Source organism: Sminthopsis crassicaudata, chromosome 6, assembly GCF_048593235.1.
Source record: "Sminthopsis crassicaudata isolate SCR6 chromosome 6, ASM4859323v1, whole genome shotgun sequence".
NCBI classification, from domain to species: Eukaryota; Metazoa; Chordata; class Mammalia; order Dasyuromorphia; family Dasyuridae; genus Sminthopsis; species Sminthopsis crassicaudata.
The window spans coordinates 74,128,544-74,143,343 of NC_133622.1; the positions used below are offsets into that span (position 1 = coordinate 74,128,544).

At 41.8% G+C, this 14,800-nt stretch overlaps 1 protein-coding gene across 1 annotated transcript in view; it reads right to left on the reverse strand.

Annotated features, from left to right (window-relative positions):
- The window catches only part of SLC10A7 (solute carrier family 10 member 7), a 252,938-nt gene that overhangs the window by 51,999 nt on the left and 186,139 nt on the right, over positions 1-14,800 (reverse strand). The window lies entirely within an intron of this gene.

Genomic DNA, 14,800 nt, shown 5'->3' on the forward strand with positions numbered 1-14,800 from the left:
AGTAAGAATCAAATTCACACCCACAAAGGGACACATATATAACAGCTGCATACAAACACAGAGAAAGTGATGTTACTTTCAATTTTCTAAATTTAATGCAAAGCAGTCTGTCTGCCAGCTGTTAAACCAGATGTTTGGGTAACAAAAATTTAGTAACTTATTCAAATAGTGGATTCTGAATAATCTCTTCAAGCATTTTTATTGAAAACATCACAAATAGCATAAATATGTTATTGAAAACACTTGGTGTACTTGTTAAAGTTTATATTTTTATGTTTTAGTTTGCATTAACCCATCAACAAATATTTGTTAAGCACCTACCACCCAGGTACTGCATGTGCTGGGAATATAAAAGTAGAGGCAAAAATCTTGCCCTTAAGGAGCTTACAAACTCATGAGGTAGAAAATATTAAATTAGATTCCATTAAATTTGTCTCACTGCTGTAGACACGATCTCAACCTATGCTGAGCACAATCCCTTCTCTGTGTGACTCTTGTCCATTTTCTTCCACAGATCTCTTACATAGGAGGTAATCGAAAGTGTCCCAACCACTTCCAATCTTTATACTCCCTTGGGCTTTCAATAAACCTATTTATTGAAGCATATTTGAATGCTTCTTTGATGTGAAAGGGACTAGTTCAGGAGTTTGCTTGAAGAATTAGGCTTGGTTGGCTTTCACTGGATCACTGTCATTGACTTTTTCTAGCTCAAAATGAAAAAAGGTTTCAAAGTCAAACCTCACTTAGTTTTGTCAAGGAGCGTTTATTCCTTCAAATGTATTATTCAGATTTTTCAGGTGCACTGAAACACTTTCCTCGTCTTGCTCACTGCCCACCCTTCTTTCTCCAAACACAAAATTTTTACGCCATACTACTACCACTGACAAGAGAATCATATCATCACTTATCTTTTCCATATGTCCCTTGTCCTATTTCCCAAGCCCCTGCTTTAGGCCTTTTTAACATTATGTGAATTAGTACAATGATCAGGCTATTATCTCTTATCCCCTGGTTTGATATCATAACTTCTTTTTTGTTTGTCTTTTCTTCACTGAATTTATAGGATCAGAGAATTTAAGGTGTTATATGATCCAATTCAACGCCACTTAAGGATGACAAAATTATTACAATAATGATGATAGTAATAATAATTGTTGTTGTTGTTAGATAAAATTATCTTATCTATCTATCTATCTATCTATCTATCTATCTATCTATCTAAATACACACAAATTCTGAGGTGGGAAGAAGAAAGGTCTTCTGGAGTCAAATCCCACCTCTGATGATTCTTGCTTGGGTAACTTGTGGCCAGCCACTTCCAAGGTTCTGTGAAACAAGACACGTGACTCTTCCAGATCTGGGTCTGGGATCCTGCAAGTATGTATGTGGATTAACCACTTACGTTGTGAAGCATGCTAGCTAAATGCGATCGAAGAGTCAAGTCGGAGATCATCGGATGATCTATCCCACTTGTTGACACTATTTTCCTTCCTGTACTGGCTGGCTAGGTGATTTCGCCTCAGGAGCCGTGAGGCTCCTGTCTCACTCAAGGACATGATGCTTCACTGGCCTCTTGTTAAAATAAAGATTATATCTGAGATCACTTGCCTTTGATTTCCTTCATCTTTTTCCAATGACTTAAAAAAAAAAAAAAGGCAAATCTTTTCTTTCTAAAGACCTAGACAGGGCCTAATACAGAATTCACTGTAGACTGGTGTTCCTCTCCTTGAGTAGTATCCTTAATTAGTGTAAATTAATATTTCCTTCATAGGTTTTTTCTTCATTCATTTTTGGATTATTTCCTGCCTAGACTATTATTGTAATTTCAGGAACAAAAATAATCCCAGTTTACAGGCTGGGATTCAAAAAGATATTGCCCTCCATTCCTTTCTCCTAAATGCACTCTCCCATTATCTCTAATATTGAGAATTAATACTCTTTTTTGTACATTTGCTAATTTTTTATAGGCTTTTGTTTTAAAAAGCCTTTTGGCTCACCTTCAGCCTCTAGGGGTTTCTTTTCCTTAAGTGACTCTTAATGACTGCTTCTCTGTGCCCTTCTATAACTAGCTAGCCAAAGGAGAATGGAAAGCTTAGGCTGGATAAGGAGACTGAAACACATTACCCACGAAGATATTATGGAAGCGATGGAGGCTGGCCACATGCTAAGAGGGAAGGCTCACTCATGGTGGTTTGTGACCATCTCCCCCGAAGAGACCTCTCACACCGGATTGAGATTGCAGATCCATGCAAATACTAAGGCAAACACTTCCTCAAACTCTTTTGTGGCAGCTGGTACCTACCTACTCCTGCCCGATATTTGAGAATTCCCTTTCCAGTCTTTATTTGTTTAGAAGTAAATATCTACATCTTATTTTCATTTGGAAAGGTCCTTTTCTTCCTCATTCCAAATGCATGAAAACACTGATCCGAACCTTCCGCAAGGCTGATGCCAGGCCCAGCGTTCTACCCTCTGTGCCCCCCTTCTGTAACAGGGGGTCTTAATAATTTGGAGTGTCACTGATGAAGCCTGTGAACTCAGTTTAGTGTTTTTAAATGCATAAAATAAAACGCAGAATTATGATAGAAACCAAAATGTATTTATCAAACTGCAAAAGAAATAATAGATCAGGGACCTCAAGTAAAAAGTCTCTCCATTCTAAAGGAAGTTTTTTGTAATCTTGCCAATTATTAGGATTATTCTTTCCAAAATTCTCCTGTATTTCACCTCTTTACATTTATCTCTCTTCCTTCTTGCCCCAGGAGAAAGCCAACTCCTTGGGGCAGAGGTTGCTTCGTTTCTGTCTGATTTCTCAGGGCCTAGAACAGTTCCTTACTTAAGAGCACTCACAAATTGAAGTGAATCTCAAAGTATTTTTTTCTGATCTGCTGAAACCACAATTATCAAAATGTTTGGTGCTGCTTTATATGATCCTCCCTTCCCCTACCCCACGAAGTGCCAAGGACTGAGGCTCTGCCTACAACTGGACCTGAATTCATTTAATGTTAGCAGCAATGCGGACAACTGGCTGACAATTTAGCCAGTCAGAACTGCAGCTTAAGCTTCTCCTCTATGACTAATGTAGGATTCAAGCAACCAAGAGTGTCAAGTAGAAAAACCAAACCTGGTAGAAAACAGCCAACACCACAAAGTGACCTTTCCATGTCTCTCCACGGGCAGGCGCCAAAGGCCCGGATGCTGTCGCTGTGCCTCGCACAGGGGCAAGCAGCTATGACACCCGGAAGGGGTGCTGGGCGCCAGAGAAGCCTGCGATGAGCCACAGCTCCCACACTCCCCGAGTTGGGCAAGGCAGGCATTTTTTCTCATGGACTTCAGTTTCCTTATTTGAAAAGGGGGGGGGGTGTTGGTCTACATCATAGTTTTTTAAAAATAGGCCCCACGGCTCCCTTCTTGAATTTAGAAAATAAAAATCTGAAAAATAAAGTTCTCACTACATAGCCACATAGCAGCCTGGCAAAACCAAGTTCCAACAGCGGCTGCGTGGGAACACAATTCTCTCTTTTAAGATTACCGCCTCTCTGCAGACATGCTTTTGGACTCATCATTTATTGTTGTGTGGGTTAGAGTTCTCAAAATCCTTTCCAAGTTGTTTTTCCTATGATTTTTGTCACTGTATAAACAGTTCTAGTTCACTTTGCTTTATAATAGTTCATAAAAAATCTTTGCAGTTTCCTCTGAAACTAATTTTTTATTTCCTAATAATATTCCATTCCATTCATATGCCATATACAGCCGCTTCCAGATAGAAGACGCCTCCTGCTCCGATTTTTTGGCTGTTACAAAACAGTCGCTCTCTTTATACCCAGAGAGCTCTTTTTCTTTGCCTCGTTTGCGGTGTCACCAGACAAAGGACATGCACGGTTCCAAACCGCTTTCCGGAACAGCTAGACGATCACAGCTCCACCAACAGTGCATAAGCATGCCTTGTTTAACACACAATCTCCGACATTTGTCGTCTCTATTAGAGGAGTGGGTATGAGGTAAGGCTTGAAGTTGCCTTCATTCGTAATTTTTAGTTATTAGGGATTTGGTGCTTACTAAAAACGTCCGATTTCTTCCTTTGAAAACTGCCTCAACAGACCTGATCTTTAAAGCACCTGGTACTTCTAAACCCTATCTTCTTAATACATCACATTAAAGAAATGTAAAACATACATTCTATAGAAAAATCAAAGCACCGAATCGTTCTAAAAACATATTCTGAAGATCATAATTAAAAGAATTACTCAACAAGCATAATATTAAAAACTTAGTATGTTATGTGCCCGCCAATCAGTAAGCCCTTATTCAGCACCACCGGGCCCAGAGGGAAGGGAGAACGCCGTCCTCGAGCTGTCTCTAAGGTCCCGGGCCCAGGAACGGCTCTGGCCTGCGCGCTGGGCCCGTGCCCCACCCAGAAGATGATCTCAGTGGGGACTCTGGGCGCCAATTCAGCTGTGGGCAGCTGCCAGCTGCGCAGTCTCGGGCCGTTCTTTAAGCACCCACTCTTCCGTTTCCTGATCTACAAAACGGGGCTAATAACCAGCTCTTAATATCACTCAACGAATCCCGCATTTCCCCAGAAAGGGAGCCAAAAGAGGGGTATCTAGAGAGGAAGAAAACAATGCGAACAGCTACCGGGCACAGGGCACTTTAAAGTTCATATCTGCCATAAAACAAGCCCTCCCACGGTACAGCCTCGGCCATCCTCATTGCAGCGCTCCAGGCCAGGTCTCGTCCCTTTATCAAAGAGGAAAGTGCAGGCGCAAGATGTAGCGGAAGGAGCCGCACCAACTGTGGGGGGGAGGGACTGAGGGCAGCTGGGCGCGCAGACCGGGAGCCCGGGAGAGCCAGGCCCCCTTTTGGCTTGGAATTCCCGGCGCTGAGCACGAGCCCGGCCCAGAATCAACAGTGACTGCTTGGCAGTTTTTCTTTCTGTCCTAGCACACAGTAGGTGCTTAATAAATGCTGATGGTCTTTCCTGATATCTCCAGGGCTTAGCGCACTTCCCAGCCCCCTCGGAGGCTCCTCCTCTCTGCCCCGCCCCCGGAGGCTCCTCCTCTCTGCCCCGCCCCCGGAGGCTCCTCCTCTCGGCCCAGCCCCCTCGGAGGCTCCTCCTCTCGGCCCCGCCCCCGGAGGCTCCTCCTCTCGGCCCCGCCCCCGGAGGCTCCTCCTCCTCTCGCACCACCTAGTGCCGGGCTAACCACGCCTCTGACAAAGTGTGCTCCAGATTCTCCCGCCTAGCTCTTCCGAGAGGGCCGCGACTGCACAGCCGGCAGCCGTTCAGGGAGAGCAGTTCCTGCAACCTCCCGGACAAAGGAGCTGGCGCTTGCCCCTCTAAGTTTCCCGCAGCCTTTTGTTTTACCGGAGAGTTGTTTAAATACACACATGCACGTGCACGCCAGGGCGCGTGCACACACGCACTTTCTAGGAAAAGGCGTTACTCAAAGCCAGCCAAAGCAGAGCCAGGGTCCCATGCTGGGGGAGCATTTTGCCCTCGCTTGCCCCTCCCCTTTATTTAAAGAGAGCTTACGTTTCACAAGTTCCTTACCTTTACTACAAGAACCACCTTTTCAGTATTCTTTGTTTGGATTCACCTTACTTTGCTCTCTATCACTTCCTACAAGTCTTCTCATGCCTCTGAGTCCTTCATCTGCAGACTTTCTAACAGCACAATTTCCCATTATATTTATATTCCACAATTCGTTCAGTCAGTCCCCATCAGACGAAGACCTATTTTGTTGTTTGGGTTTTTGCCCCCCCCCCCCCCACACACACACACTCAGAGGAGCTCTAGAGGGTGTAGGATGGAAAGTTTAACATGATTTGAACCAAGGTTGAGAATTGTGGCTTATCTGGGCCATTTTTCTGATTGCTCCAGGGATTAAGGATCTTTGAGGACTGGGCTAAGAATCCCAGATTAAGAATCTGGGCTCTGTAAATTAAAAAAAAAAAAAATTTCTGTAAGTAAATTTCAATATAATTGTTTTCCTTTATAATCCTGTGTATTTTATTATATGCATTAGAAAACATTATTCGAAGATGGGGTCCAAAGGCTTCACCAAACTGCCTGAGGGGCCCAGGACACAAACAAGTTTAAGAAGCCTTTCACTCAGAGTGAATAAACTCAGAGCCAGGCTAGTTTTTTCAGTGTGACCAGATCAGACTCCCAACTTGGGGCGGACCTTATATTCCTATAATAACTCTAAAACCAAGTCCCCCTCATGGTTCTAGACTCTAGTCCTCTATCAAGACTGTTCTTTCACTCTACCCTTTCCTAACTCTAAGTTTGGCTTTGCCTAATGCTGAATTCTGGACAAAGGATTCTGAGACATTCCAGGGCATGTTCTTTTATTACCTAGGATCAGAGACATTTGGTTCATTCGGTTTTTAAACTATTTAACATGGGAGGGATTTGTGGCCAAGTTGATAAGGAAGGAAAGATGCTGTATATACTTTCATGCTGTATCAACTTCCAAAAATTCAAGGCTGAATTTAGATTGACTCAGAAACATTTGGAAGAGTAACTATCCTTCCATGAACATTCTGCAGATACCTCCTCATGGCATGGAGCAATGGGATGCGGTCTCCAGAAGATACTACTTAAATTGGAAGGGTCTCAGAGGAATAACACGGGTTCTATCCAAGGACCAGCTTCTCACTGTACAAGCAGTGTGCCCACCGAGTAAGGAATTCTTTGGTCATGGTAGCCAGCTATCCTCCTTCCTCCTGGATGAATGAGATGATGATTTCCTACAAAAATGACCGCTACAAACACCCAGTTGGTGCATTTTAAATCACTCATGTAAGTGAACTGACCTGTAAATCGTCATTAATGCACTGGGTCTTCATTTTCTCTACTGCGTAATCAGCCTTTTATCTCCTACCAGTGAAATCCATTAGCCACAGGCTTCTCATCTATTTGGATCTCTTCTCAGCTATTAAAACATTATTGTATTTAATAATTCACCCTTGATGATTGGCCCCAGCTTCCATAAGGCCCCAACTCAGGGAAAATAAGAATAGATTAGAGAGATGTACATATGGCAGAATGCTTAATGTCAAAGCTCTCTTGCTAGGAAATCAGGCACAGCCCGTTCATGAAAGTCACCTTAAATGGGCAGCCCGAACCTTTGGCTTGAGGGAGACAAGTGATGAGTCTACAACTCACATTGCTACACATTCACCTTTATTGTACACCTCCACCCACACAGATCACATGAATAGACATAGAAATATGAAGAGGCAGTATGGATGGTGCAATGGAAAACATGCTGGATTTGCATTCTCTTAATGACCTTAGACAATCACTTCTCTGATCCTTCAGCTTCCTTATCCATAATGAAGAAGATGGACAAATTCACAGCTAAGGTTCCTTCTTACCCTAAACCTATCTCTAAAATAAGCCAATGGAGCTTAAAATAAGATGATTAAAGCTTATAAAGCTATTGAAGCTTACAAATGCATGGGGATTTTTGGGACACGTTCTACAAATTGAATCCTGGATGTTCCTCAGGAAGAAAGTTTACAGAAAATTCAGTCCCATTCTGCATTCTGTAGATTAGAAAACTGGCTACCATAGATCCCAAAGGAGAAAGCTTACTAAGGATATGAAAACAAGGAGGAAAATGCTTGGTTTCTGTCTCTGGAGGTGGAGGTGGGAGGGATTCATTTTCAGCAATGGAGGATGGGTTACAAAGCTCTCACTCCTCCCTGTGCCATGCCCCTGAGCTCCTCTAAGGTGGGTAACACAATCCCAGCCAGCAGCATTCTCAGACTATTGTCACTGGGGACAGAGATGAGTTACACTTAGCTCCAGCTCAGAATGCTGCACAGGATGTCTCTTTCCCAGAAATGCGCTTACTGGGTAGTCACAGGGACAGGGGATGCTCATAAGTCAGACCGGGAAGTCTCTGTCTCTCTCCCTTCTTTTTCTCTTTCTTCTTTCTCTTCTCCCTCCTCCTTTTTCTCTCATTCTCCTCTTTCTCTTTCTTTTTCCTTTTCTCTCTCCTCCTTCCTCTTCCTCCTCCTCTTCTTTCCCTCCCTCCTCCTCTCCTATTTTCTTCTTCCTACCTCCTTTTCCCTCCTCCTCTTGCCTCTCCTCCCCCTTTTTCTGTCTCTTTCCAATCACAGAATCACAAATTTAGAGCCACAGGGAACTTCTAAGATAACCCAAGTCCAAGTTCTTTAATGACTGATGAGGAAGGTGAAATCACAGTCTCCCAAGTTGGTTAATTCTCAGACCTGAGCTTCAAACCTGGGTCTCTGACTGCGAGCCAGTCACTCCCTCCACGACACCCTTTTAACCCAGACACAGAGTCAGGGAAAACACAGACAAGGGGAGAGAGGGAGCCAGGGACAGCTAGAGGATGACCAGTCCGGCCTGAGTCATCCTTCTTCCTCATCTTCTCATGCTCTGCCTTCACCCCAAGGTCATTTCAGAGCAAGCTCTTTAGTAAGCCAGCAGAGAATACAAGTGACTCCTTAAGAGCCATCTACTTTAAATGCCTCTCATATGTGATCATAAATGTGAATATCAATTATGCAGATGTCTCCACAAATAGATTATGGAAAAAGAGGCAGAGTGTCGTAAGTGATACTAATGGTTTCTGTACATTATTATTATTTCTATGGCTCGGATCAAAAGTTCAAGAGCTGTAGCTTGTAGGCAGTCACAGAACTGGAAAACTAATGAGGACTGATAGCTTCTGCAAGTGTAACGGATCTTTCCCTCCCAGCCCCATCTCTCCTTTCTGTGAAATCCTTCTGCACGCAGGCAAGACCGTGCAGGTGAGCAATTAAGTCCCGAAGGATTGTTCTGTGGGCTGCTCTGTCCGTCTCCCCAGCCACACCACACTCCTCCATAGCCAGTCTTGCTTCCTATTTTTGCTCGCTAAACTCTCATGCCTTTCACGGAGCAGAACTCACAAACCTGGCAACCGACTGGTGAGAGAACAGGAAAAGAATGGAAAAGCCTCACAAATAGACACGCTTTTCATCACTAGAGCTGGATTTAATTGGATCCCACTCTGGAAAGCAGGGACCATCTCCTTTTTTCCCTTTTGCTCCTCATTGAGTAGCACCTTGGACACAGCGGGCACTTGATAACTGCTTGGTGGCAAATTTGGGATTTCACATGTGGTCTGTCAGACCATGTACTAATGGAGAATGACACTGTTAAGAACCGATGCCAACAATGACCCAAGAACTAAAGTGTGCAGAAAAGAAACCCAAGAAGTGGGGAAAGTTATTGTATAAGTTTCATCGCATTAACTTGCTGGGAAATGTACAACTTTAGACTTGACAGGGCTTAGAGAATCCTACAAAAAGGATTAACCATTTATTTCATGGGACATCACACAGCTTTGCCCAATTTATGAGACTGTCAAAATAAATCACTGTTTCCTCAACTTTTCCTACTAAGGATGCCGCTTGGCATCTGCCAAAAGTTTGAATCAGCCTCCTTTCCATTTTGATATTCAAGTTTTACTGCTGATCAAGGCTTTGCATCTTGAGCTCTTTGCATTCTCAATACCACTAGGACGCTGTTTCTTCCCTGTCTCCACTTTGTCTTTCCCTTTCAATAACAGCATCTCCCTGGATTCATTTCCTTCCAAATGTCTCCTTTCTCCACATTTCTCCAGCTCTTTGCACATTAATTTACAAGGCAATGATTTTCCAAGCTCTGGCTACATTTTTGGGCCCCGTCTCTGCAAAACATCTTGTACAACACAACACCCATTGTGCGCCAGCCCAACACTACATGTCACGGAGGTCAGGGCACAGGCTAAGAGAGAATAAAAACTGCTGAACATATACAGCATTTTAAGGTTTGCAAAATGTGCTGTCTTATTTGGAGCTCACAAGAAGCCCTGTTGATGATAGTATCTAAGAACACATTTGAAGTCAGGTTACTTTTGACACCAAGTCCAGCATTTTATCCACTATACTGTATCTGGTACATAGCAGGCATTTAATAAGTGATGATGGACTGATCTCTCAAACATTTGGTCCGCACAACAAGCTTATGAGGTGAGTCCTCTCATTAGCCCTGTTTAGTCTACACACTCAGCTCTTGTGGATGGGGTGCTTGAAATGGAGTCAACCAGGCAATAAACAAATAGTAATTAAGTGCACACACACACACACAGACATAATATGTGTGTGTGTGTGTGTGTGTGTGTTTGTGTATAAAACAAAACATTATGCTAGGCCCTGAAGAGAAAAACAGAAAAGTGCCCTCAAGAACTTGAGAGTCTATTTAGAGAAGAGAACAAGTACAAATAGGTATAAATGAAAGAGAACCAACACGATTTGGGGTGGGGCTGGCTCTCACATCTTGGGAGACCAGGAAAGGTCTCAGAGAGGAGGAGTTAGAAGAGATGGAGTATACTTCGGGCATGGGGGACAACCAGTACAAAGGCGGTGGGACCACGATTCCGACTTCCAGTATGGATGTTGGGCCAGCCCTTGAACCTTGCGGGGCCCCTGATTTTTTAATTTCTAAAATAAGAGGACTTAAGTAGATGGCCATTAAGGTTTTTTAAGCTTGAAATTTATCATTTTATGAAAAAATTAATTCTTAGAGATACTAAGTGATTTGCCCAAGATTGTACAGTAAGGGTCAGAGGCAGAATTTGAAAAAGGCCTAATAACACCACCAATCTCACAGGATCATTATGAGGATCAGAAAAGATAAGACCCAGTACTTATTTTTAAGAAACTGTGGCACACTGGGAGGGGGTCCTAAGGAATCCCCTTGCTTTAAATAACAGTGCAAGCCTTGTGATATCAGAGGAATGGACCACATGACCTCATAAGGACCCCTTAAACCATCTGACCACATCAATTGCAAAAAAATATAATGAACCATAATGACGAGTTGATAAGACAGCTGATCTCGAAGCTAATGAGAGCTGGGTTCAAGTCTGGCTTCTGAATGCACTCTGTTATTAACTATCCTGTCAGTGCGCTAGGATACATCCCCTAGTCTACAGTTGGCTGAGAAGTCACCAGCCTGAACTGGGATAAGCAGGGAAGAAGATTTGCAAAAGGAGGTTCTTCCCTGAGAGTTCCTCCTACCAATGGAACCACGGGGCAAGTTCTTGTTTGTGAGAGCCTATAAATCCTGAACGACTTGATCATTCATCTCGAGGCCGTAAGAAGATAACTGATGTGGGGTTCTGAGTGATGGCCATACCAGACTGCACAAGGTTGCTCCTCAATGGCTAACCTGGGTGTGGACCCCATGAGAACTGCCCATGAGACCTCAGGATCCACACCGGTACCAAAAAGTGACACCTGAGAGGGAACTGGACACATTTCCAGACCACAGAAGGGTCACACAAGGACTTAAACTATATTTAGTTGTGGCGAAAAGAAGCAGCTAGGTAGACAAACATATAAAGAATATCCTATTATAAGCAACTATTCCCAATATACAAAGATAATTCAGGAAGGCTCTGGGATCACTGAAAGTGGAGTAACCCCCTTTCACTACAAAAACTTACCATTTTCTGAAAGGGATGGTGTGGCTTCCTGTAAGTCTTTGTATCCATAATGTCTGACTCATAGCAGACACTTAATAAATGCTTTTTTGATTGATTGACTTGCTGGTGTCAGAGAATAACATAAAAAAGACCCACTACCACTCCAGGGGAAGATGCTAGCCCCTCTCCCCAATATTTCCCAATCATCCATAGACTTGGCACCTGACTCATGCTCACTTTAATCTATTTATACACATACATGCTTTATTTTCCAATTCCTCTGCATTTCTGTCTCTGCATCGTCAGCACTTAGAACAGCCTGGAAGAACAGCTGTGGACTGACTGATAAGCAAGGAGTTACTAAAAGGAAGGTGAGGGTGGGATCTGCGGGATCACAGAATAAGGGGAGTCACTGATACAATGAGGGAGGTTTACCTTGGTCAACTAATCTGGGAGCTGTAAGCCTTTGAGACCATTCAGAGTTAGCTAAGCCCAAGTATATTTCCTTACTCTAGTTTATCATATGCCTCCAGAATGATTTCAGTAGAACATGGGCTCAGAATACTGACTCAACAAGAAGAAACCTGAAACATTCAGGAAAACGGCCGACTAGGTCAGAAAACTTGAGGCTCTCCAAATTTCCTCCACAACAAAAGGCAGAACATCACTTCAGAAGAGCAGAAATAATTCCTGGTAAAGCAACTCTCCTCCCAAAACAATCTGAGAAGACCCTAAGAAAGAGTTGATCCCTAAACAGCTCCAAGCCAGCGGGCGCAGCTAGAGCTGGGAGCAGCTTCAGGCTCGGAGACTTGCCTCTCGGGGGCAGTCGGAGGGTCTGACAACGAGAGAGGAAGAGGCCGAAGGACCCTTCTCCACAGACGGCCACCAAGCACAGCTGTGGGAGCAGAGGCGTCCTGGGCTAGGAACAAAGGGAGGAGCTGGCCTTGGGGGCGCCTGCAGGAGAGCAGGCCTTGCTCAGTTCTGGGGCAGAGAGGACAGCTGTGGACTGCAGGGAGCAAGGTGAAACATTGTGGCGGGGGCCCTCGCCAGAGGAGCAGCGAGGAGAGTCTAAGGCAAGTCTCTGAGACAGACCTTAGAAGATGGCAACAAAAAGGGCCTGACCCTCGGGCCATCATTCCGCATATTTTAGGACTACAACTTAATTACACTCCAAGCTGATAAAAACAAAATAAAACAAGCAAACAAAAAAGAATAAGCAAAGAGAAAGAACCCAGTCATGGATTATACAATGAGGATAGAGAAGATCTGGGTTCATATTCAGAAGAAGATAATGGGCTTAAAAAAGCCTTTTTTTTTTTTTAATGAAAAATATCAAATGGTCCCAAACTCAAAAAAAGTTCTTAGAAGAACTTAAAAAGGACCTTAAAAATCAAATAAGAGAGATTAAGGAAAAATTGGGGGGCGGGAATGAGTAATTCAAGAAAATCAAGAAAATGATGAAAATGATGAAAAGAAAGTCAACCAACTAGAAACAGAGAATTAAAAAGTTAAGGAAGAAAATAATTCCTTGAAAGATGGAATTGGTCAAGGGAAAGCTACTGACCTTCAAGGATACCAAGAAATCATAAAACAGAAACAAAAGAATGAAAAAATAGAAGAGAAAGTGAAAGATTTTATCAGAAAAACAAGTAATTTGGAGAATAAGATATAAAAATAAGCTACCTGAAAATTATGATTAAAAATAATCTTATTTAAGATTAATATAATATTACAAGAAGTTAGCAAAGAAAATTGTCCTGTAACTCTAGAAGAAGGCAAAGTAGAAATAGAAAAAATCCACTGATCATCATCTGACAGGGATCTCAGGAGGAAAACTTCAAAAACCTCATCGCCAAGTTTCAAAGTTTCTAGGGTAAGAACAAAATATTGGAAGCAACAAGAAAAGAAGCTAAACATCATGGAACCACAATAAGGATTACTCAAGAACTAGCAATTACTATATTGAAAAACTGTAGGTCTTGGAATACTATGTTCTGTAAAGCAAAATAATCAGGGTTATGACCAAGGATAACTTACCTAGCAAACTTAAGTTTATTCCTGAATGAAATTATATATATATATATATATATATATATATATATTTAACTAACTCAAAGACTTTCAGGACCTGAAAGAAAGTTCAATATATAATGTCCAGAAGAAATATAAAGTAAACATTAAAGACCAATTATAAGAAACTCAAAATTAAATTGTTTACTTTGTATATGTGAAAATATTAGTGGTACTCATGATTGTCATCATTATTTGGGTAGTTTGAAAGAAAGACATTGAGTTCAATATTATGGGGTAATTAAAAAAATAAAACTGTAGGGAGAGACAAAAAGGTGTAATTATTTCATTCAAATGTGGCACAAAAGGAAGAACGGATGGCGAAAAAGCTTATGGGAGAGGGTGGATAGTACTAGAATCCTACTCTCATTGGGAATGGGTTAAAAAGAGAACATATATATCTAGAAGAATATAAAAATCTTCTAAATCCAGAAAAAAGAAAACCCAAGAGGATAAGGGGATAGGATGAGGGGAAAGAAAAAGGGAGGGAGTAGGAGTAGCAGGTGGAAGTAAAGCAGAGGGTAATTAGGGAGAGAAGGACAGTGAGGAAAAGTAGGAAGTAATTGAAACTTAGAATGTGAATAGGACAGATTTACCCATAAAACAGAAATAGTTAGATTAAAAATCTGAATAACAATATGTTGTTTACAGAAAACATAAAAATGAGAGATACACACAAAAATTAAATAAAGGGCAAGAGCAGAATTTAGCATGTAAAAAAAGCAAAGATGGTAATTATATCAAAGTTAAATGTAAAAGAAATTTAATCAAAAGTGAAAAATAGACTACATATGTATCAATAACATTATTCAATATAGTTCTAAACCATTTAAAATATTTACACAGCATAAAATATCTGAGCATATGCCTGTCCAAAATAGATATAGGGACGATATGACCATAAACATGAAACATTTTTCATACAATTAAACTCAGATCTAAATAACTGAACAATATTTATTGTTATGGGTAATACAAAAGGTCAAAGTAACAAGGGGGAAAAGATGTAAGAGTTAGACTGAACAGTATCAGACCTTAAACGCTATAAAAAGATGAGGATAATTTCAATTGCTTTAAATTAAAATTTTCCAGTATAAATAAAATCTATGTAGCCAAGAATGGAAGGAATGCAGAAAATTGGAGGGAAATTATTTTATAGATCATCTCTTTCAGAATGTAACTGAGTTGGAATATTGCTGTGGTGATAAGCTGGTTGGTTTAGAAAAAGATGAAAAGACTTG